Source organism: Panthera onca, chromosome E2 (assembly GCF_046562875.1).
Source record: "Panthera onca isolate mPanOnc1 chromosome E2, mPanOnc1 haplotype 2, whole genome shotgun sequence".
Lineage (NCBI taxonomy): Eukaryota > Metazoa > Chordata > Mammalia > Carnivora > Felidae > Panthera > Panthera onca.
In genome coordinates, this window is record NC_138353.1 from 22352294 (window position 1) to 22376985 (window position 24692).

Sequence of the window (24692 nt, forward strand, 5' to 3'; positions counted from 1 at the left end):
GAGTCCTTCTCCACTTTCCTCTGAGACACCCAAGGCCCATAGGAGACCGGTGGTGTGGTCCATAGCCAAAGTCAGACAGACAAAAATGTCAGCGAGCATTCCCTGAAGGGAATATAAATTGTTTTTAAAGGGGGAGAATTTACTGATCTCTTTTTTTTTAATGTTTATTTATTTTTGAGAGAGACAGAGACGGAAGGTGAATGGGTTAGGGGCAGAGAGAGAGGGAGACAGAATCCAAAACAGGCTCCAGGCTCTGAGCTGTCAGCACAGAGCCCGACGCGGGGCTCAAACTCACAGACGGCGAGATCATGACCCGAGCGGGAGTCGGACGCTCCACCAACGGAGCCACCCAGGCACCCCAATGATTTCCTTTTTTTAATTTCAAGGCCAAACTATGCCTTGAAGAGTCAGCAAAACGTTGAGGTCACGAGGCCTGTATGTCAGACATCTGTGTGTCCCTGCTCACACTCTGCTTCCTCAACATATTATAGAAAAAGTCAGCGCATCGACAAACGCAAAAACCCAAACCTTCACCTAAGACGTTTGCATCCACCGTCACCATATGGGATTTGGGAGTCCATCTTGCCTTCTATCATCTTTTCAGAATTGCCCAGTTCATGAAGGGAAGAAAATGTCGTGGGTGCCTAGCGCTGTGTCATAAGTGGTTTCCGGCTGGCCCCCAGCAGTGGAGATCTGGGGCCCCATATAGAACGAGGCCCATCCTGCCCCCTGACACCCAGGTTACCCGGACAAGGCTCTGTGATCAAGCATCCCACGTTCCCCACTGACAAGCTGTTGCTGACTTGTGCGCTGGCGAGGAGTAGACGCGTCCCCCAACAGTCATTAGAGGGGCCGTGAACCAAAGCCCTACGCAGCACGATGGGCAGATCACCTGTACCTGGAAGACTCCCTCAGACTGCAGGGACAACAAAAAATAAAAGTGTATTTTAAAGTATTTGACACTTGACACCTGCTGCTTCCCCCTGCCCCCCCACCCCCAAAATAAGGCAGCAAGACAGTTATGGCTGGAAAAATCAAAACAACTTCTGTCCTTACATTTACTATGTACTTTAGTACCTCTGAATCATGTAGAGGGAGACTGTGGAGAGGGGACAAACCATAGACATCTCGGTGCCCAGGGCATCGAATGGAGAGGCCTTACCTGGCCCTGTGTCCCGGCTACTCCAGCTCTAAGTAGAAGAATCTTTCCTGTCTTAGTGCCCAGCCATAGCAAAGCCCTGCTCTGTTCATTGGCCAAAACAATCAGCTCCATCAGCCACTTTACCCAAGACCCTTTGAGAACCGACTTCCAGCAAAGGGCAGAAACGCGCTCCTTAACAAAATATATGAAAGCACTTCAGGGACAGATGCCAGAGAGACATGCCCGAACACCCTGAAATCACACCAGCGCTTGCTACTCGCGGCTCAGCGCCCCAAGAGCTCAGCCTGAATGTGTCACAACAATGTGACAAACCTTTAAATCACCCATTAATGTATATGTTCCCTGCAGAGGAAGCACAGACCTCAGCATCACAAGAGGGGAAGGGGGACAGTCTTTGAAGGAAGCCTGCGCAAGAAAGCCCTTTTTAAAAGTGCCTTTTCGTCTTTCTCTTTTACAGTGATCTTCTGCCATGCTGGAATGTAAACACCACAGGAAGGGACAGAATCGTGAATTAAGGATTTGGACGCCTTGCTTTAGAAGTAATCTTCAAAGAATGCACATCCCAAACATCAGAGTCGCACAACAAGGCTCCGAGCGGCTTGTGACTGCCTGGAAAACGGCACAGGTCACACCTATTATTACCAGTTGGGTCCTGAATTGCTTTTAAAAATCAATAGAAAACATGTTCTTACATCTTGTCTACTTAGCAAGAGTGCAGATTCAGAAAGTGCTTGTCGTTGCCCAGAGAAGGAATCGTGTCAAGGATGTCCCCCAAAACATTCCTAGCAGGGGGCAGGAACAGGAACTGAGTTTTTGGTGATTCCCTCCCCTAGATGCTTCCCTGGGGTAAGGGCACTGAAGACTGGTGGCTTCGTGAACTGTCCACCTGGTCTACACCTGGCCTTCACCCTTCACTCCCCAAGAAGGCACAGGAAAGCCAGCACTGTTCTCCAGAGCAGCCAGCAGCCCCCCTCTGTTCCTCTGACCGAATCTGCGCAATCGTAGCCATGAAATAAACAGAGAGAGGGAGAGGTTCTATGGGCCGGGGTGGGGGATTTCTACCCAGACGCAGCCACTTGCGAGGAGAGTCAGTTTTGGTAAATCACCTGGTACTCTGAACTCCAGGTTCCTTGCTTGGAAACTCAGATGGTGATGCTACCTGCCAGGACTCTTGAAGATTCAGTGAGAAAATTCATGTGACATTACCCTGAAAGTGTGTCCCAGCGGAACAGCCTCTCCTCCTCATTTCTGGTATTATTATCACGAGTACCATCAGCATTACCATCAGGGATTAGTACTGCTCTCAGCATCGCAGCTGTAGCGTGACATTCACCTCCAAGCCCGTGGAAGCACAGTGCTGGGCACTGAAGCAGTGTTTGCTCAGGACTTGAAGGGAGAAGGGTATTTGATCGACACAGCTCATCTTCTCCAGGAAAACTCAGGCAAGAGCATCCCCAAAACCCAGAGGCAAAACCCACAAAGTAAGTTGAATGCGCTTTTGTGAGCACAGGACCCAGAGCATCCTTTAAGATTAAATCTGTATGAAAAGCACAAAAGTCAAATGCTGAACGATACATTAATTATGCACAACCAAAGATCTGGGAGAGGTTAAACCCACATTTGGCAGCAAATTGAGTTCTTTTATTTGAGATGAAATCTGTGCCTAGTGATGATTTGTCCTTCCTGCTTAATGTCACCAAACTTCTGGGGGAGGGGGCGCTAGTAGAAAGCAAAAGGACAAGACATCCATTTACTCAAGAGCCTTCCCTGTTGTGGGATGAAATCTAACAGACATCACAAGTAATGGCTTCTCGGGACCACTGCTGGCCGAGGTCAAAGTCATGTACACCTGGAGCAGTATTACCACCATCTCACTCCACTTGCTCAGTTAGAGAGTTACCAAGAGTATTTCTAACTCACGCAGAACGGGCGGTGTATAAGATGAAAGGTTAGAAGCCTCTTTCCAATCATACGTGCCCACTGCAGCTAGGCCTTTGGAGAACATTTCCCCCTGCTCCCCATATAGACTTATTAGCCACCCAAGCTCTGCAGGTTTATATTTTGTGTTGTTTTCTTTTCGTTTAGTTTTGTTTGAAGCTTCACGTTCTTAAAATTACAGATGAGGCTGTTGATAAACTGTGGTTAATTCCATCTTCTACTACTTTCTACTTAGTTTAAATCCAAACACAAAGATTCTGCCATCATGCTACATGTAGTTCTTGCATGAACAGGGCCAGGTCCGTTCTGCCCAGTTTTGATGTGTGGGGCACCAGAAACAAAGTCTCAGTGGATTGAAGTCAGAAAAATGATCTGTAGAACTTCCATTGTCCAGAGGGGGGTTCTCTGATGCTGTCACTGCCCTGCAAAGTGACAGGTTCTCAGGAGGACAAGTATCTGGACTTATCTCTGTGATTGTAGCCAGGAATACTCTTGATGTTGTGGAAATGTTGCCAAATTAGGACAACCTGGAGAAAACCATGTAGGCAAGAAATAAGGTGTGCTAACGTTTATCCGCTTCTCCAGCTTTGTTTCATAAACTGTCACAGCAGGATTGGAAAGGACCACCTGGGCCAGCTTGGGATCCCTAGACTGTAGCACCATCTGTAAGACTGGACTCTCAGCATGGGGCCCCAAAATCAGAATGTTTATAAAGCCTCCCAAACTATTCCTTTGTCTACCAAAGTTTGAGAGCCATCAGTCAAGTGCACCCTCTTCGTTTTTTTTTTTTTAATTTACTTTTTAATTTACACCCAAGTTAACTAGCATATAGTGCAAAAATGATTTCAGGAGTAGATTCCTTAATGCCCTTTACCCATTTAGCCCATCCCCCTTCCCACAACCCCTCCAGCAACCCTCTTTTGTTCTCCATATTTAAGAGTCTCTTATGTTTTGCCCCTCCCTGTTTTTATATTATTTTTGTTTCCCTTCCCTTGTGTTCATCTGTTTTGTATCTTAAAGTCCTCATATGAGTGAAGTCATATGATATTTGTCTTTCTCTGACTGACTCACTTCGCTTAGCATAAGACCCTCCAGCTCCATCCACGTAGTTGCAACCAGCAAGATTTCATTCTTTTCGATTGCTGAGTAATACTCCATTGTGTATCTATACCACATCTTCTTTATCCATTCATCCATCGATGGACATTGGGGCTCTTTCTATACTTTGGCTATTGTCGATAGTGCTGCCATAAACATGGGGGTGCATGTGCCCCTTCGACACAGCGCACCTGTATCCCTTGGATAAATACCTAGTAGTGCAATTGCTGGGTCATGCATCTGTCCTCATTCGATGGACAGGAAAACAGATTCAGCCCAAGTGACTAACCAAGCAAGGGCCAGGACACAGATTTGTGCCTCCATCCTACATGACAAGTGTATACTCTAATTATACACTTGCCTGCCATGGAGGCCCACAGTGGGCACCCCTGCATACATATTTTATTTGCATTCACACAGTCAAATAGCTGGAACACAGCAGGTGAACAGGAAGCTAGGAGAAGAAGGCTGTGAGGCACATGAGTAAGCCAATGCTAAAACCCTGATGGGAAATTGGAAGAGCCAGGTTCCACCCAGCTTCTATTGGGAGGTGGGAATCCCCTCCTTACTTAGAGGCAGATAACAGTAGGTCGTCACCAAGAAGCAGAACACCACAAGATTTCTTATTTTACATGATCAATGTACCCATTCAGGATGAGGGCTTTGCTCCCCAAAAGTTTTGGCTTTGAGTAATAGTGGTTTCAAGCCCCCTTGGTAGAGTCTCAAGGTCTTTATTTTAAAATATAATTAGCAGAAATGTTTACTCAGTGAAATGAAAAGAAAAAAGCAACCAGCTAGCTAGCAAATAGTTTTTAGTCCAAGAGGTCTGTAAGTCATGAACAATTCACTGGGGAATTACTCTGTATCTTTACAGAAGATGCATGTTCATAACTCTCTTCAATCATTTATCAAGGTTTTACTGCATCCCTCTCCCACCCCAAACCCATCCGGAAGGTGCCAGACACCCTGGAGAGTAGGGGTGGGGGAGAGTAGTGTCTGGCAGACACTGACAGGCTAAGGGAAGAAAAAGGAAGATTCCGTCCTCAGAGAGCTTGCGATCTAGTAGAGGAGAAAAGATGCCCATGGAGAAAAGTATATTTGTAATTTGTTCACCAAGTAAACAAATAGTATGGGTCAAAGGGAGAAATTTTATATAGTGAAAGAATCTTCTAGAACAGGTGAAAATCAAGACCAGTGGTATATTCATTCCCGTATTTTATCTTTCTGTAGGACTTCACGGTCGACTTGTGGGGAGGAAGAGGAAGATGTGCATCTCCAGCACTTTTGGAAAAGAGATTCTTCAAATTGCACCCGCATTGTCAAGCGCCCCAAGATGGCAGTCACTTGGGCAACAGGATGTGACATAAGTTAAAGTCCTTTCTTCCCTTCTGCAATCATCCTCTGTGATTCGAGTGTCTCGTTGAAGCCAGTGGGGTTACTCCACCTCACTCATCAGCCAGATGAGCGCCTCACCAATCAGGGAGTCAAGACGGCATCTTCTCCAGGCTCCACGACTCCTCTGCCCAGGGACCCCCATCAAGAGCTGCCAAAGATGACAATGCAGAGCGACTAACAACTCTATCTGTGTTAATCAGGGCCCCACACAGCTGGCTCTCAGCACCGACAAAGAACCCAGCGAGAATTCTGCGTGCCCAAGGTACTGATGTCAAGGGAGAGGCCCGTCACAGAGACTGCATGGCCAACCTTCGATGAGGTGGCACAGGGAGGGACATGGCTTGAGAGAGAAAGCATCTGTGGCCCCAACACAATCCACAAGAAATACCTTTGACGGAGCAGTACCCCCATAAGAGGAGAAAAACTTGGCAATGACACGAGTATATTTTCTATACAGAGACGACTATCTTCCGAACTCTGATATATCACGGCAACCTTTTGGTAGAAAGCCACAGCTTCACACTTCCATCTCCAGCAAGGAACAAAGGATGTGTCATGGGATAGTTCATTGCATGACACGACGTTTTTCTCAAAGGGTCAAGGACAAACTCCCAAATCCTTATTTTTCTTTAGAAAAGTAGCATGCTTTCAAAAAAAATATATTTATTCATTTGCCTCCATTGTGAGTTCCTGTTTTGGTGCTGGCAATAGAGTCATCGAGGAGACTACAAGGGTCCAGGCCTTAGGGAGTGCAGTTCTAGTGGAGGGGGACAGATAGGGATGCATGTTCGCAATCGATGGAACCAGTAAAGACAAACCCCAGGAAGGAAATGAAGCAGGACAAGGAGAAGAGAGATGACCGGGGTAGGGCAGAGGAGGGGGGAGGCCAGCAAAGGTCTCTGTGAAGAGGTGGTATCTGAGTGAGACTTGAGGAATGAGCAGTAGAGGCCAGTGAGCAGTGCGGACCAAAGGGTTCCAGGCAGAAGAAGCAGCTTTGTCCAAGGAATGGAGAGAAGGTTTGGGGGGTGGAGAGGCAGGTGGCATGGCAGAAGCCTGGAGGACAGGGGTAGCAGAATGGGACCTGGGGACAGCAGAGTGGACATAGTTCAACCAGAATGGCTCCATCCAGCAGCCTGAGCTTATCAAAACCCTCCTTGAATGGGTTTTTGCCTCCTGGGATGCACAGTGGCCCCAACCCTAGCTGCAGCCTATTCTAAATCTTTGTAATATTCTCCACATGGCATTTCCCAAGAGGAAAGCAACACCTGTCTCTTCAAAGAAACAAATCCTCTGGGCAACCCAAGGCTGGATGGCACTGCCCCCTCTGCTCAGGTGGGTCATAATCTCTGCCTCATTCCCTGGCCACGTGCTGGTCAAGATGTTAATTAGCCAGGTCACCCCCTAGAGGGAGAAGTGTCCAGAGGACAATACAAGCTTAAGGGGCAACAGGCAAAGCGAACTGGCTAAGGCTCCCCCATGATGCAGCAGTCTAGAAGCCTTTGTCCAAGCAGAGGAAAGGTGAGGCAGCAGCAGGCAGACACCAGAGTTTTGAAATTCTTCAGTAATTATGGCTTTAGTCAAGAAAATGCACATGAGTTCACAGGATGATAAATATTAGCATGCTTCTCCAAGTTCAAGTGAGTTGTCAATAAGACAATTAAAGCAGCATCAATAATATGCACTGTATGGTATTATCTGCTATTCTAAATCCCAGGCTTTTGTGATCTCTGGAAAACAAAGCAGCACAAGCAGCGGTGATACAAATACTTTTTGCACAAGTGAGAGATGTGATTCGGCACTCCCGTAACGGCACAGGCCTTGGGGGGGGCGGGGCACGGAGCCTTCTTACACACCGTATGAAGAACGCCGGGTAATGAAGGACGGGACAGGTAGAAAGGGCTGTTACGATGGGAAATTAGCAATCCTGTGTCTAAGGCAGATCAATCACTTGTATCACGTGACCCCAGTCAGTAGGAGCCTGAATAAGTGCCAGCATTGACCTTAATCAACTGACAATCGGTACTCCGACATCAGAAACTCTAAATTCTTCTAAAAGAAAAGGAAGCGAAGTAAAACTTTCGGTGAAATTAATGAACGTGAATGAACATAACCATTAAGTGTGTGTGTGTGTGTGTGTGTGTGTGCGTGAAATTAAAACACGACAATCATCTTCACACACACAAACACACATATACACATATACATATAGAATCACATATAGATAGGCATACATATATATTCATTTATATGAAAAACCATATAGTATTGTGCTCAACTGGAATTTGCAACGAGCTATCTCTTGAATACAAATCGCATGGCAAAACTTTTTCATTGTTCCCTAAAACAAAAACCTACACAATGCAATCTCTATACATCTGCAGAATCAAAAATCATTTTCCTCCAAAAATAACTTGCAAAGCATTAACTGCACTGGGATGAGAGTAGACGTTGAAACTACTATTTGTTGATACTTTGTGATTTAGGATTGAAGAGAGAAGTTTTCTCCAAATTAATGAGCCAGACATAATAGAGCACTGTCAAAATATTGATTTTATTTTATCCTACCTATTGTTGGCACTCTTCTCTTAGTTGGTGAAAAATAGAATTTTTCCCATTAGAGTTATCATTTGTTATTATCACATTATTTGCTATTTATTATGGAAAAGGAATCTCATGTCACTTTTCAAGATTAATATAGAACAATCACATGGAAAGTCGTGATAGAGACTAAAATAAAATACCAAATGCTTCCCAGACAATTTTTACTATAGACTGAAATATTTCTTAAGAGGAAAAGAAAAAATTGTTGGCTCAAATTTCATAAAATATATAAATTTAGATCTATATTTATATACTTGGGTAAAAATAGCATTCGAACTAAAGCTTAGAAATTAAAATAATTATATTCATGCTTATTTGGCTTACTTAATAATAATCAAATTGATGAGTGGACAACAGCCAACATATATTTAGAACTACACAGGTGAAATTAGGGGAAATACTGTTTACCAAGTTCTGGTCCTTTATTCTGAAGGATTCATTTTTTGTAGTGCCCATAACCATTTGTTCTCTTAATTCATGATAGATTTTGGTTAAGGAAGGGAAAATATTTAAGCAACTTTTCTGAAAGTATAATAAAAGGCATGCATTTGTTTCCATAATTTTTCTATCAACTCATTTACATTTTAATATTTTACATCGAAGTTACAATGATGTGAAATACGATATGTATGCAAGACTATTTGGAATGTTTACTGTTACTTAATGAAATTTACTTAATCATTTAAAACCAAATGATAAAGGGAAAAAAAATTCAGTATCCGAAGAGTCAGGACACACTTCATTTTCCACCAAAATTTTAAATTAGCTAAATTTAAAGATCACCATCGTAATCACGTAAGTAAGGAATGACAAAGGCCAGGCGTGAGGTGTAAATGTGTACTTTCACGTTCAACATCAAAAGTCCTCTTTGGACCTACAGGTGACAGAAACAAGTATCTAGTTTCCCTGCCAACCAGTCCCCTTCCTGAAAGGGAACGATGCTCAGGACCTCCAGAAAGAGCTGAGTGGTAAGAACCTCCTGAAGCAGCCAAGACACCTGAATCAAGCTCAAGGTGTCCCCATGCGGGCAGGAGCCCTGTCTGTGGGGTGTGTCCTCATCACCCCAGCGCTCAGCACTCCACACACCACCTGACAGAGGCGCAGAGCTCAGTACACAGGATGGAAAGGGATGGAAGGAAATATGTGATGCTACTGCAGCCATGCAAGGAAAGAAGCAGCAACCGTGAGCTGCTGGTGCAAACCTCACGATGTGCCCTCTCTCTTCTGAGTGCATGAAGTATGGACAAGTATAACCAAATGAAGTACAAGAGAACTGTGTAGTCGGGGGGACACCCTTACAGCCGGGGTGGGGGAGAAGGGGCAGAGGGGAACCAGGCACCAAGGAACCACTCACGGATCGCAACAGAAACTAGAAGGTAAGAGCGTGGTAGAATTCTTTATCTTTGCAGCTAATTTTACTTTCTAGCTGTTCAGTGTGCCTGGCACAGAGTAGCAGCTCAGTGGATACTTGTAGAATGAATGAATGATCTGTATAGGAAGAAGAATGGATTGAGGGCCACATAGAAGGACCACTTGGAAGGAAGATTATTGACTCAGGATGGCAGTTCTAAGGCCACAGCAGCCAGTGCCCGTCCGCAGGCTGTGCTCACAGCGGACCGGGAGATCAGCCCAACGGGAAGACTTTGCCTTCCTTGTACAAAGAAGGAAGACCGCACTATTCTCTGGGGAGCAATGCACAGCCAGCTCCAGCCACCCTGGCCTTCTTCATTCTCCTCAAGCCACCAGATCTTTCTAAACTTAGGGATATTGCACCTGCTGCTCCCTCTGCCTGGACATTTTCCTCACTCTTTGCTTTGCTGACCCCTTCTCACCCTTAGTCCTACAAGAACACCACTGGCCACCTAGTTGCAAAGGAGCCCCCCTCCCCACTCTCTTCCTGGATAGTCTTAATGGTCATGGTTGAAATGGAAAATACACGTGTGTCTCTCTCAAGTCGGGAACTATGGTCGCCAGGTCCCCAGCACCCAGCACAGTGAATATCTGCAGGATGAGTGAGTCTGCAAAAACAAACTGCAGGGCTTGGTGACACTGCCGAACAACGTGAAGAAGTAAGGGCCACAGCAAACCAGCCCCCCACGGGCTCTGCCCCCACCACCTACTTCTCTACCTCAAGCAAACACGACTCCCATACTCAGAAAAACTCCAAAGGAGTCTCACCCTTCAGGGGCCAAGACATGAGTATGATAGAATCTTTGCAACTAAAACAAGTCTGCCTGTCTCTTGAGGCTTGATTTTCCAACTGCTGTATGTATTCCTGAAAGGTCCATTTCCAGAGGAGGTCCAGGCCAGGGGCCAAGAGCCCCAGGCCAAAGGGTACATGCAGGTTCAAGTTCCATTCAGAGGACCCAACATCGCCATCAACCAACCGCAAGACCTTGAGCAAGTCAACCCCCTATAGATAAGCCTCCCTGTCTCCATCCCAAGGCAGGGAGTGTTGGAAGGATTAAATTAAATAATGCCTTGTATTTTAAAGCCAAGGCCAACTATGTAATAAGCACTCAATAAATGCTAGCAGTTTATTTATAGGACTTGATCTTGGTTTCATATTTCTCCCAGGAAGATGGGATCTTGCTTCTTACTATAACATCACCAGGGTATTCCTCATTTTCTAAGGATGGCTGGCATTTTCCTTTTGTCATAGATTTGGGGTCCCTCCCAGTGAGGGAAAGTCAGCCCAAATTCTACCTTTTCCCCTGAGGGAAAAAGAAAAGTAGTTATGTTCAACCCGCCACCTCTCATGTAGGTGACTCATCTTGAATGCAATGGTCTCAAGTTCAACTCCATTTTACATTTCATGCTTAAGCACTAGGCTCCCTTGAAAGCAGCAGGTGATTGCAGGCCTATATGCAAATTAAGCACATCCCTGTGTGTATATATACATACATATATATATATATATATATATATATATATATATATATATATGTGTGTGTGTGTGTGTGTGTGTGTGTGTGTATATATGTATGTGTATATATATATATATATATATATATATATATATATATATATAAAATCTGGAACCTGGAACATAAGAAATCATTATCACTGCCTTTACTTTCACTTTTCTCTTGATATAATAGCTCCAAAGTGATTCTGCTCTCGTTCACAGCACCTATCTTGCCCAGGACACAGAATGCACTTGACAGATACTTTTTATATGAGTGCATGAATGAATGAATGAATGACAGCACTTCCTTGGCATCTTTGGCTTTAGTCCAGGGAAAAGATGAAAACAAGGGCCACCACATTCCCACCAAGATCCCAGCAACCAGTAGGGGTGTGTGTGTGTGCGTGTGCGTGTGCGTGTGTGTGTGGCCGGGAAACAGGGTGCTAACGTTTCATGGATTAGAGTGAGAATGTTTGTTTAGTGAAGACATAAACCCCACCCCCACCCCGTACCTTTCCATGAACTCAGCTGACCCTTTAAAATGCATCTTCTGAAACATATAGGAAATCAATCAGCTGATACTTATTGATTCCGGGTAAATAACTCCAAAGGCCAGCCAGGGAAACAAAGGGGGAATCTCCACTAGGCTGTGCAAATGACTGATGCCCACAGTTTCTAGTGGGGTTTCCGTTTCTAAAATATTTAACAAAATGTGTAAAACAAGTACTAGCAGTAGCTGGCCATTTGTTGAAGAGCTGGTCTCTGGACTCATTAATTAATCACCGTCTCTTTTAATCCTGATGACTCAGGGAGGATTATTCCAATTCTACTGATGAGAAAACCGAGGTTTAAAGATAGGAATGTCCCACTTCCAGAGAGCTTGTAAGTGCTGGAGTGGGTGTCGAACCTGGCCCCATCTGACTGACTCTGGCCACTGCCATCACTGTGTCACACTACTGAAAAAAAGCCTTCCAGCTCTTCCTCATTTACAAACCTGATGTTTCTAGCTCAATAAAATAAACATCTTGATCATGGAATGAGGGTGGCAGCATCTCTAAAAACTAAATTATGCAAAAAACTACCCTATAGATACTGATACATGAAGCAACGCATGCACTATGAACTCTTGCAAAAACATTTAATTAGCAAATAAAATGCACACAAAGAATTTCCCTCTTTAGACTCCTCTTCTTCAGAAGCAATGATGGAGTAAGTGGGAAAATGCAGTTTCCCTGAGTTAATCAAAGGGTTAACAGTTGGTTGATGATAGAGATTAATAAAAAAGAGGGTGCCCTTGGCTCCCCAGTCCAGCAACAATTCAATTTTCCTGCCTTCAAGATGAAGGCGGGCAAGCACAAATTATCATATTAGAATTTTGCATTGGATTCTGCTCGGCCCTCAATTGCTAGAGAAGTAAGCACCGAACCCCCAGCCTCCCCAGGCCACCTGGCCCCTTCACAATGACCTCCGCAGGAGGCCAACCTCCACCAGAAATGAGTCACAGAGACAGATTCCAACTCGAAAGTCTGTCCTGAGGAATGAAGCAGCTGGAAACCACTCACTCTTTAGATCAATGAACAAATTATTTTATTGAAGGTGGTATTTGGAGATCACACACAAGAATTATATGATTTCTATCTCGGCAATATTATCATGCAAAGGGAGAAAAAGTTTTCTCAACAGCAAACCCCCCATCGTCCCTAAGATCCACACACGAGCCTTGTATTTTTCACCTGAGTAGCCAGATCCTAATGCACGCAAAAGCAAGCGGTGCCTGAAAACACCATCTCACACAGGTCTAGATCCTGTCAACCTTTTGAGACGTGAGGCAAAGGCATCAGATTCAAGTGGCTGGTATCGTTGAGATAAAAGGGCATTATGTCAAAACGCGGCCGGTTCTTCTGGGAAGGCTTTGAAAACCGTACATACTCTAATATCTGGAATATATTACTGGCCCTCACCAGACAGCCATCACTAAAGAATAAACACACCAGCAGGCACAGCATACACACATCCCCCAAAAGACAGGCCGTATCACCACTTGCTACGTCACAGAAGCACTGTCATGGGAAATGCCTATCAGATGACCAGACCCCGGATGAGCCCATCATTTGTCACACACTTAGAAAGCCACCGTGTCTTCCTTGGGGTGGCAGCCGTTATTAAAGAGGACATTGCTACCTTACAGCCTTAATCAACACATTTTCAGATCGTGCGAATGTTTGGATCATCTTGTCTGTATTTCTTCTGCCTCCAAAACATGCTAGATGAGAATTTTAAATGGAACTAAATTCCTCCTGCACCCCCCCCCCCCACCAGCAAACTTTAACAAAAGCTTTTTCAACATACTTCCAGAATGTGTGTGCAAAGGGTGACACAGCTGAAAAGAAATGGGGGACGGGGGGGGGGGCTGCTGAAACAAAACAAAACAAAACAAAAAAAACACACAGAAAACAGATATTAAGTTGTCAAGTCAATGATCTCAGAAAAGAATTGCAGAGAGTGTCTGGCGTTTTGCTTTAGAAACGGAGCATCCGAAGAAGTCCGTGAGAGCTCCAGGCTGGCCTGCAGCTTCAGAGGGCTCCTCCGAGCTCCAAGTCCACGTCCGTCCATCCGGAGTGGCGGTGCACAGGGCTGAGCGAGAGGAGGGGCCTCAAGGACCAGCCCCGAGGCGGCCCTCCACCATCAGAGGCGGTTTGGCTGAGCAGATTAAATCCTTTTCATGTCGGCATGTGGCGGCTTTGCTCCCTCCCTGCGTTCCCACACTACACTTTTCCACCTTTTGAACTCTTCTTGGGCTATGGGAGCTGGGTTGTCACCCACCAGCGCTGACCCTCTTTCGGGTGGAAACGTCTGTGCGTAAAGTTTCTCAGATACTGCAAGAATCCTGCACTGAGTTTAATTAGCACATCCAGCCATGTTTCATCAGTGAGATGCTCTTTGCTCCGTGCAGATTTAAGGCTGCTGAAATAGCCACTTGGCATCAACAGATTACAACCCCAAACTGGGAGCCCTGGCCGCGGAAGCACAATAATTAAAGCACTTTAGCTGTAATTTCAGTAAGATTTCCCACCCCCTTCAATAGGCTTCAGAGAAACGACAGCCCTTCTGTAATAATTTGGAAGGCTTTGCCTGACTTGACTTTAATAGATTTTAAAAGAGAATGAAATTTTTTTAAAGAACCAAAAAATGCCTGTGCCACTTTTTTTTCTCTATCCAATAAGGAATCAATGCTTTTAGACATTTTGAAAAGTAAAATTAAATAATCGAGCTATTCAAAGAGATGTAAGTTTTCTATAATATCCATGTGTTCTGCTTGCTTCTCTACAGTTGGTACAGTTTAGCTGACACAGTTTCCAAATATTTTCTTCCTCTCGAAAACAAATTTACAACTACGCGTATGCCCTCCAAGTGGCAGGTTCCAGTGTACATTTTCAACTTGCACATGAAAGGTGAGTTTAATGGGACCGGGAAGGATGGTTTTGTCATAGTCCGTGCTGAGTATTGTACGCATGAGTTCCCAGGCTAATCCTGCTGGCTTCAAATTCTCTCTTGACCTTGCTGGAGCCTTGTGGCTGCAACAAGTGTCACAAGCTTCAGTTTGCCCACTAGTAAAACTGCTGAGGGATGCCCTTCACTGGGTGGTTAAAAGAACTAGGGGAGATAACGCACCCGAGGTGCAGAACGCAGGGCCGAGCATGAGACAAGACCCAAGCACCAGCAGCCAATGCAGGAGTCAGTGTTCTGGCCACCTCTGCACACCTACACAGAAGTGCCCCAGACCCTCTCTCCCCAGGTGCCCAGAAATACAGGCATAAATCTTAACTGAATTCCTGAAAACCCTTGAAGGCCCTACAAGCTAGCCCTTCCGTGAGCCAAAATCCCATCCAAGTCTATGGGAATTACGTGGGAACCTTAGATGCGCAGGTGAGACCACCATTATAATTAAGGGCATTGCTGTGATTAATCTCGGTTTTAACGACTGTATGGGTCGGGTTTTACAACCTAAATAGAGCTACTTCATCCTGGGGGACAGTACGCGTGCATGTGTAATTTGGTCACAAAACAGCAAAAAGCTAAAAAACATGAAGGAGGCTGATGGTCCCAGATGGATGGAAAAGGTGGAGTGAAGCACAGGGAGTGGGCAGACCAGCATCCGGTCTGAAGAATCAGCAGGGAGAGGGAGAGGGAGAGGCAAGAGACAAGCCCACCTCGGTAATCAGAGACCCAGCCCAACACGGCTCAGGTAATCAAAGCTGTAATGCACTGATCGAAAACTTGCAGGTTAATGTCAGCTCAAGCCTACGGTGATCATTTTTCCTGTGTCAAAATGGCACTTAATTTTCTCATTGTAAAGCTACAGAGTAAGAATAGGTAGGTAAAGGAGGGGGGATAACCCTACAAACGGATTTTCCTTCCTGCATCTCTTAATGCCCTGGAGGCATCTGCGTGACTTTCCTTCGAGGCCCCTGCCCCTCAAAGAGGGCTTGCTTTGGCTGTCCAGAACCTTCTCCACCTGCCCATGAAGCCTCCAAGCCTGGTGTCCAGAAGGCTGTGGCTGGCTTCTTGGGTCCGTAATGAAATCACAGGGGTCTTGCAGTGAGTATGCCCCAGGACAGCTCACAGCAGCCAGGGGAGTCGCACTGCAGCAGCGGAGGGGTTAAGCATGACAATTCTGGAGGCAGACTGCGTAGGCTTTAATCCTAGGGCCACTACCCATCCCTCTCAGTGCTCGAGGTTCCCTTCCTGAAATTTCAGACAAATATAATACCTACTGACATAGACAGGTTGTAAGGATTAAACAAGTAAAGCATTTAGAACCCATGCCTACCACACGGCAAGTGCTCAAAAAGAATCCCAGCACCCTCCTCCTGCCAGCAGGGTGCCCGGCCTCAACTCTGAGACCAAGAACGGTTACTTCCCAATTCTTGGTTCGTACATCACTGTCAGGGGACCCAGAACCCAACTCCCATCCACAGGGCCATTTTCAGGGTGTAGCTGATATAAACACAGTCAGAGCTGAGAAGCACACCTTCACTCCGGACACCCTCTGCCCACTATTCTTCCACTGTGGGAGTCTTCCCTCTTCCCAGACACCATAGGTCTGTGTCCGTTTGGTGCAGGGCCCAACTCCCTGCTGCCTCACAGCACTGGACATGCCTTTCTCCCAACAGCCTGTGCTCTCCCAGTGGGTGAAATCTCTGTGTGCTCTCTAAGATGGCCAGCACAAGGCCTGGCACATGGAAAGCATGGGAAATGAGCCTGATTTCCCCCCAGGGGACATGGAAATGTCTGGAGACCTGTCTCATTGTCACAACTGGGAGGTGCTACTGGCATTTAGGTAAGAGGTCAGGGATGCTGCGAAACATCCCACAATGCACAGGACAGACCTCCACAAGTAGGTAATGGCCACAGGGCCACTGTTGAGAAGCCCTGTCCAGGAACACAATGTCCAGGTTAGTCAAACAAATCCCACCAAAGGCCTCACCCTGAATCTTAGCTCTTCAGGCAGATAAACCTGACCTCTAACTGGCTCGGAAGCTGTGAAAAGCCAAGTACCCCATGTCCTTTGTAGTCGCAAAAACCCCAGGAGAAGAGAAAGACCAAAGATCTACAATGATTTCTTAAAGTGAAAGTTGGGGGTGATCAGGACCCTCACGCAGCCATCAGAGCCAGCTAAAACCCACCCCGATCTCCGCACAATGAAGCCCCATGGCAGACAGGCAACAGAAGCCTGTTGCTGGCATAAACTGGGCAGGAAGGCCCCCACCCCACCCCCAGGCACTGCCAGGACCCAAGCCAGGTGGCTGGCTGAGTAGCCTACCTTCCTGAGGTGGCCTCCATCCATGTCTGCCTTCATTTGGGGAGGAAAGGAACCCTGGGGTGGCACAGGGAATCTAGAGTAGATCGCCTGCACTCCTCGGGCTCCATATTCTCAGGATATATGTTCCCCTCCACTGCACACATACACTCACAAACTCCCTACTCTGCCCTGAGTAGTATAGTTGTGAGCAAAAAGGAAATCATCTTGGGAAAGGTGCTTCAAGCAGGCAACACCCTCCCCAACACACGCACGAGTACACACACGCATGCACACACACGTACACACACCAGTGTCACCACAACTAAGACCTCAGTCTGCACATATGACCGCACAAATGACTCCCTAGTTTAGCTCAGCTGCTGACCCCTCTAAGGGCACTCAGTGCTACCAAGGGTGGCCCAGACAGTCTAGACCTGAGCAACCAATCCCTCTCCTTGACAAAATGCCTCTGTCCCAACAACTCCCAACGGGGTACCACTCAACCAGGTAAAACACACAGTGAGCCTCACCAGCCAGGCAGAGCCTTCCACCCCCAACTTGCCCTGGGAATGCTTCTTTCCTTCTATCCTCCCGAAGCCCTGCCATGGCGTGTCCTGGAGGGAGCATGCCGGTATGCAGGGCAGGTATGGTTTCACAGAGAAAGCCCCTATTAGCAGAGAGGAGTCTCTCCAATGCCAATGAACTCGTGCCTTGCTTTTAGACCTCACAAGCCGGGCTTCGCAGCCTGAGAAGGCCACCTGACCACAAGTGTCCTTCCAGCTCAAATCTGAGGCCTGCCTTGGAGACAGGATAAAGCAGGGCTGAGCACTCACCTACTCTAGGTTCTGGAAGAGACATTTGGGGACTGCTGTCCTCAGCATGGACAAAAACTGACCTGGAGAAAGCTCACTTCTGTTGTTAAACGTGCATCAAGTCTCACTTTAAATAATGCTGAGAACAAAATGCAAGCTGATATTTCAGCTTACTTAAAAGGCTTATTAAAAACACTAAATCCAAAGATGTTAAAAAGCTATAATTGTCCTCATTCAAACTGGAAAAATAAATCTATTTGCTTTCTTCTTTTATGATCCTCTTCTAAAAAAATAAGTTCATCTGTATTCTCACGAGCATCACTGCTGCCTTTCTTTCCCTCCATTCAAGGCACCTTAAAAACACCTGTGCCATTCATAGCCAACTTTTGAGCAAAAGGCAACCATGTCTGGGGAAGGCTGTTTAACTCCGATTTCCTCATGCCAGAGATAAGCTTGTCTTGCTCAAAAAAGTAAGATGGAGTTCAGAGTTCATTTGAATGGGCTTGTGGATTTTATAGGTCTGAGCTGATGGAAATTTCTTTGGTTACCTAAGGCAGAGCAGACAGCCTAATCGCTCGGCTTTTTGAGGCTTAGCAGGCAGTGATCCTTCAGGACCCACTGGGCGGCTGTGGTTAGTAGGGCTGCGCATACTGGCCACCTCCCTGTCCTCTCCCATTATAGGGGTTACCGGCCTCCGGCTCGGACCAGAGCAGCGTGACTGTCGCTCCCTGCCTGCCCTAAGTCGTCCGTGAAGATAGCCCCAGCCAGCAGTTAACTTGCTGAGTTGTGAGGATCTCAAGCCTGCTCAGAAGTTAAGCACTCCAGGCACAGAACAAGATGGGTTTTCAGAGCAGTGGTCCAAGAGAATGCAAATTTATCGAAAGCGCTTTCTCCAGGTTTTCCATAATTAGCATTTATGTCTCCAGGAACTGTCTCCCCGAACCCAGTTTAGGGTGAAAGCATTTTAGAGACTTTCTCTGCAGATGACATATGAGGTACTAACCTTTTTTCATATGCCCAGATGTTAAGTTCATTTTCATCACATTTATGCAAATTTCATTTGAACAGTAAATCAAAAGAAATCTTAAATCATTGTACACTATTTAAAAATCCACACTAAATCCGGTTTACTTGCAGTGATATTAACATAAAGTCACAGTTAAGGGACTGAAGGTAGAAAGCAGATGTCACAATCCCTTCTTCCATGCAATGGCCCCAGAGATACCTGGGGTCCTGGCCCTCCATCAGTTCTAAATGTCTCTGCCTGGTCACCACCGGATTCAAGTTTGGCCAGATTAGAGGCGCTCTAGAAACAGAAGCCTTCTAAAAGTTTTCCAAACTATAGGACAACAGAGGTCTCTCAGTCCAGGGGCCTGTCACCCATGTCAGTGTCTGGACTGAGACAGGACAAAGTTCCAAGGCAGGGGCCCAGTGGTGAGACTTCTGGCAGCTTGCTCCCTCCTCAGTGGGGGGAGAAGTTAATTCCTAGGACTCTGCAGGCCTGCATTTGTCAAGGCGCTGGACGTCAGTGCTATCATTACCAAGCAAATCAGCCAGGCGGTTAATGGTGGAATCAGGAGACATTTGCACTCTGGTATCAGAATGACATCATAACTAAAGCAGCCTTCAGCCAGAAGCTCTAGGCTCTCTACAAGCAGAGGCCAGAGGGCTGCTGGGGGCGCCCCCCTGTGACTCCCCAGGCGGGAAGCTGAGTCCTTACCCCTTCCAGGAGGGGTGGTGGGCCCAGCCCCTAGCAAGTTCCTAGGCAAACAGGAACCAGGGCTACAGTTCTCTCCCAAGCCAATCGACTTTCCCCCAGGTTCTGAACACTGTAAATAATACTAATAATATATTATGTATTTTTAATAAAATTTAAGATCCTATAAAAACCACTTTCCTCGCCAGGCAAGGGTTGGTATTTTATTAATGCAGCTACATTTTGGCTATAGCATTTATGGCATTTCCAACAGAATCGTCAATTTCTCGCTGACCCCATCTAGCAAAGAAGCTCTTTACTCTCTCCTTTGAGCAACAGAAATAAATGATGCTGGGGAAACGGGGCGGGGGGGGGGGGCGGTTTGGGAGCTAAGGAAGAAGCCCTTCCTGCTCTTGTTTTGGCTGCTTTTCTTTTTAAAGCCGATCACTCACACGCACGCACACACACACACGCGCGGGCGCGCACACACACATACACACACACACACACACACACACACACACACACACACACACACAGAGCCAGAGACACAAACCTTAGAATAATGGGGGAAGCATTTAGCTAGCTGCATCCGCGGCGCGGCGCGACGAGCAGCCGGCCCCGCTCGCTCTCGCTCGCAGCTCTGCCCTCCACGCCGGACCCACTACTCGCCCGGGACCCGAGATGCCCAACTCCACCGCGCCCCAAAGGTCGCCTCCCGAGTCTCGCTACAGGTACACGCGTGGCCCAAACACCTCACCTGGCCCGAGAAGTCGGGAGACAGAGAAGAAAAAGTTCTGCGAGCTGCCAGCCGGGAGCCCCGGAGCCCGCGGCCGCAGTCCTTCTGCCAGCGAGCAGCCCGCAGCCGAGGCCCGCCGGCAGCGCGCGGCTCCCGGCTCCTCGCTGGCCGGCTTTGCGCGCTAACCTCTGGGCGCGCCGAGGCCACGGCAGGGCACTTACTTGGCACTCGCTTTGGTGCGTGCAGGTCGTCGTGGTGTTCACTTGGGTTTTCAAACAAGTTTCAGGGAGGAAGAAGGAGGCAAAAAAAAAAAAAAAAAAAAAAATCCAATTATGCAAATTGGCTCCGGACTGGGAGGCGCGCTCTGGATCTGACGCGGCTACTGTACGAGTTCTCGGAGCAGCCCCGGGCCGGGCAGATTTATGCGGGCGCGTCACGGCTACGCCAGGTCCCGCCGCCGGAGCATCTCGAAGTTAATTAAAGCGGTAATGTCCACTTTCCCGGCGACCCTCCGTGCGCGGGTTTACTGTTTCACGGTCCAGCCCGACCCGGGCGAGGGCGGGGGCGCTTTTCCCCACGCCTCTCGTCCTTCCCTCTTCTTGCTCCCCCTCTTTTTCCTCTTTCTCTCCCCCCCCCCCCCCGTTTTTCCTCTCTTTCGTCTCTTTAAGTCGCCTGCCTTCCACTCAGTGAACAATGAACAAAGATGTGAGTGATGGGAAAAGATCGCCCCCTCCCAACCCCAGCAGTGAGCAAAGCCGGTCTTAAAGTAAAAACCCAGTTGCGAATATCAAACTGGGAAAGAAAACAGTGCGTTCCCAGTCTGCCCCCACCATACCCACACACGCACGCACGCACGCTCACCCCACCCCAAGTTCACCTAAGCCCTGGCAGGGGGCGGGGGCGCCAAGGCCAGGGCTCCAGGGGCTCCCCAACTCGCCGGAGACACCCGGGACATGAGAGACTGGGGGGAGGGGGGGTGGCTAGCTCTCAGGCCGAGCTCGCTTCCCGCGCCCCTCCCCGCCTGCCCACCCCCCCTCCCGGACCCCCTCCGCGCGTCTACACCGGCCAGCCGGGCCCGGCGGCCCGCTCGGGCTGCCCGGCGGCCGGATGCGCTCAGCAAACGCGGCCCCTGTCGGATTTCTGCTATACTGCACAGCGGCGACGGCGGCGGCTGCCGGGAGAAGGCGCAGGAGGAGCGGGAGGCCGGCACCGCGCGCGCACTCGCCCCTCCCGGCCCACTGCCCCTGGCCGGTGCCCGGCCGGCCGCCCGCTCCCACCCGCGCGCGCACCGGCGCCCCCACCCGCGCCCCGGCACGCACCCGGCGCCCGGACCCGCAGGCCAGGACGCCGCGCAGCCGCCGTATTTTCTGCTAAAGTGAAAACGAAGGCGGCTGACAAATCACGTCTCCTGTGAGGCACTCGTTAGACATAACAATATCCGGCAAACAAAACCCAGCCGCGGCGGAGACAGGCGCGCGGGGCTGGGACCCCGCCCTGCCCCTCCTCGGCCCCCAGCTCCTTGCCACTGCCCCGCCGTCCCTACCCAACCCCCAAATGATCGGGGGCTGTGTCCAGGTTGGCTAAGAAGGCGGACAGTAGGAACGCTCACAATACAGAAGTGAAGGGAGGGAGGGGGCAGACAACTTTCCACCTGTCCCCAAAGAAAGCCCCGCTGGAGTTTCCTTGGAAGAGTTAGGAGGAGAGGGGGGTGGGGACAGATCTCTCTCTGCCCCGCATCCCCTTTCTTTTTTCTAACTTCTCGGCGCCTGCGTTTCCACCTTCCGCTTCACGTACATCCATCTATATAGAGATATCTATATTTTAAATTATTTGCAAAACTGCAACAGATGGGCGCGTCGAGATCTGGACACTTTCCTACTCATCATCAAAGAAAAGCTCCCCCCCCTTTTTTTTTTTTTTTTGCCTAAAATACATCCTGGTCCCGCCTACGACTGTTTTCCTCAATTCTTGATCTTCAAAAAATAATGTCTTGAAGCAAACAGAAAGGTTTATCACAAAGATCATTCTCCCCCCAGTCATACATCTGGGCTAGTGGATCTGTTCCCCCAAACTGCACTCTTCCCGGACGCCCCCAACCCTCTATCTCCTCCGCCTTCCAGAGGCCCCCACGCCCGGACCCCCTCACTCCGTTTGGCCTCATTTCTCCAGCCCAGGGCTGGCCGGCTCACTTCCCTTCATAAACCTGTTACTTATTTCTTTCTTTATTTGTATCTTTGGCCCCCGGGCCTGGCCTGGACTGGGGCAGGTGCTACGGCCGGCGCCTGTGCTTGCGGGCGACGCGGCCTTTCCTGGGGTCGCGGGTTCGGACCCTAGCACCCCGACCTCGGCCTCGCCCGGCTCTCGGGCCACAGGAGGCCAATGAAAACACAAAATGGCAGGTCTCAGCGGCCCTTGGCGCCCGCAAGTTTGACACACTGTAAGCATCAGCTAACTTTGATTTTAAAAAAGAAGAAGAAGAAAGAAAGAAAAAGAAAAAAAAAAAGAAATGGTTACAAATTAGCCTCTCTCCCCCCCGGCGGCGGGGCCAGAATCCCGCAGCGAGCCGCGAAGGGAGAAAGGGAGCGAGGGGCGCCCGAGTCTCAGGCAGAGGAGAAAATGGGGAAAGTCACTTGAGCAGAAGTTTCCGCAGCCCCAGCCTCCCCCTGCACCTACGACTCCCCCCACCCCCCAGACCCTTTTGAAAGTTTCCCGGGGCCTGAGAGCGGCGCGCGGGCCGCGCGCGGGTGGGGGGCGCGGGCTGGGCCCAGAGCTGGGCGCGGGGTCCGGCCCGCGCGCCCGGCTCGCGGCCCGGCGACTCCTTTTCAAAGTAACGGTCCCGGGACCGCGGGCGGGGGAGGCGGCGGCCCAGGCGCGGGTCCCGCTCGCCGCCGAAGTTCTCTAGCGCCATTCGATGCCCGGCCGCCGCCGCTTTCCCGGTTTCTTCCTCTTTTTTCCCCCCGCTGACAGCTTCTCTCGCCAACGTCACAGCCACGGATATTTAATTAGACCGTATTTTTTAATCGCTAAGGGGCGAGAAGGAACCCGGCGGCAGGCCTCGCGGAGATGGGGAGGGGGAGGGGACGGGGGGCCACGCCAAGAGTCCAAACTCACTTTGCCACCTCCCGGACGCCGCCCCCCCCCCGCCGCCGCGCCCCCCCCACCGCCCCCACCCCCACCGCGCCGCGCCCCGCGATCCCCCCCACCTTTGTTTTCCTTACCTTAAACATTGAAACGCGGGCGTCGGGAGCAAACTCGGGCACGTAAACGGAGCGTTGTAAAAGATTGTGTTCAATGAATAATGAAACATGTCCACATGATTGACTTGATCATTTTCCGGGGCTGAGGGGGGACGGGCGCCCTGCTCGCGCGCCTCGCTCGCCCACTCGGCAGAGCCCTGTGAACTGTTCCCAGCCCAGCCGGGGCAGGGCGGGCTCGATTTTCATCTGCCTCTTTTCAGCATCGCCCCGTTCATTGATACTCATCACCCAGCCCCAGCAGACATCCCCATCCCCGGCTTGGCCTCCCCCTATCTGGTAGGTGAAATGCATTGTACCATTAAAAACGCTCTCCATTGTCGCCCTGGCATAATTCACAGCAACTAGATAGGTCTTGCGGCATTTAGCTTTGATGAGCCAGAGACTGAACCCTTGATATAATAATCTACAAAGAATGGTGTGTGATCGTCCATTTTTTCTCTCTGTCTAGCAACTAAGAAACCATTTAACACAGCGCAGCTTGCTTCTGACCTTGAGCTCATGTAAACACACTTATTAAAATCTATCTATTCTCCAAGAGCTACATTCTGATTGTCAGACTCGTTACTGAGACATATATCAGCCCCTTCGCTTGTCACTACTTTGCATTCCTGCCTTTGACTAAAGAATTTTTTATCCAGCCGAGAGGGAGAGAGAGATTGCCACAGAGGGAGAGGAGAGAGAGACGGAGAGGGGGAGAGGAAAAGGCTTAATTCTTACCTGCTCCTGAAACTATTTAAAGTCTGTTTCTTTTCTGGGGGAAAAAAAAAAAAAAAACTCCCGGGTGAATCTCGGTGGACAGCGGGACGCGGAGAATCAGTCACAGCCCGGGCGTTTAAGGGAGTCATCAGCGATCAAATGACGTTGATCCGCGCTGTAACCTTGTGGCGTATTTAATGTAAATAAGGCAGTTATGTTGCCAATCGCCGCGATACAAACACGAAGAGGTCCTCAGCCTCGCCTCCCGCGCCTGCCATTAGAGGCGACTTTATTTACAGACACTATTTAGGAGATCATGATAATTCTAAAACAATACTAGTGCCAAATGATTATGAAAATATGATTTTAATTAATCACGTAGTAGGCAAGGAAATTAGCATACGGTAATTAAACTTCGAGAAAAACGTCACGCAGGTTCTCTGCCTTATGGGTCCAGAATAATCATCACGCGGTGGGCTCCAGGACTTAATTATCAAACAAAATAACTTTTTTAAGGCAACTTTGCAAATGCTGGTCCTCAAGGCAAACGCTTTGGTAAATAATGTAAGGCGAGGTAACAAGGTAGA

At 48.5% G+C, this 24692-nt stretch overlaps 1 protein-coding gene across 5 annotated transcripts in view; it reads right to left on the minus strand.

The window, feature by feature from the left end:
* Nucleotides 1-23569, minus strand: part of ZNF536 (zinc finger protein 536) — a 436349-nt gene extending 412780 nt beyond the window's left edge. For 4 of the 5 annotated variants that reach the window (XM_060650869.2, XM_060650870.2, XM_060650865.2 and 1 more), the window contains exon 1: nt 23371-23569. The gene's annotated coding sequence lies outside the window, so the exon portion shown is untranslated. Of the gene's footprint in view, nt 1-20173; nt 21176-23370 lie in introns of those variants that run through there. The other variant, XM_060650867.3, reaches the window with a different exon arrangement.
* Nucleotides 23570-24692: the final 1123 nt, after the last annotated feature.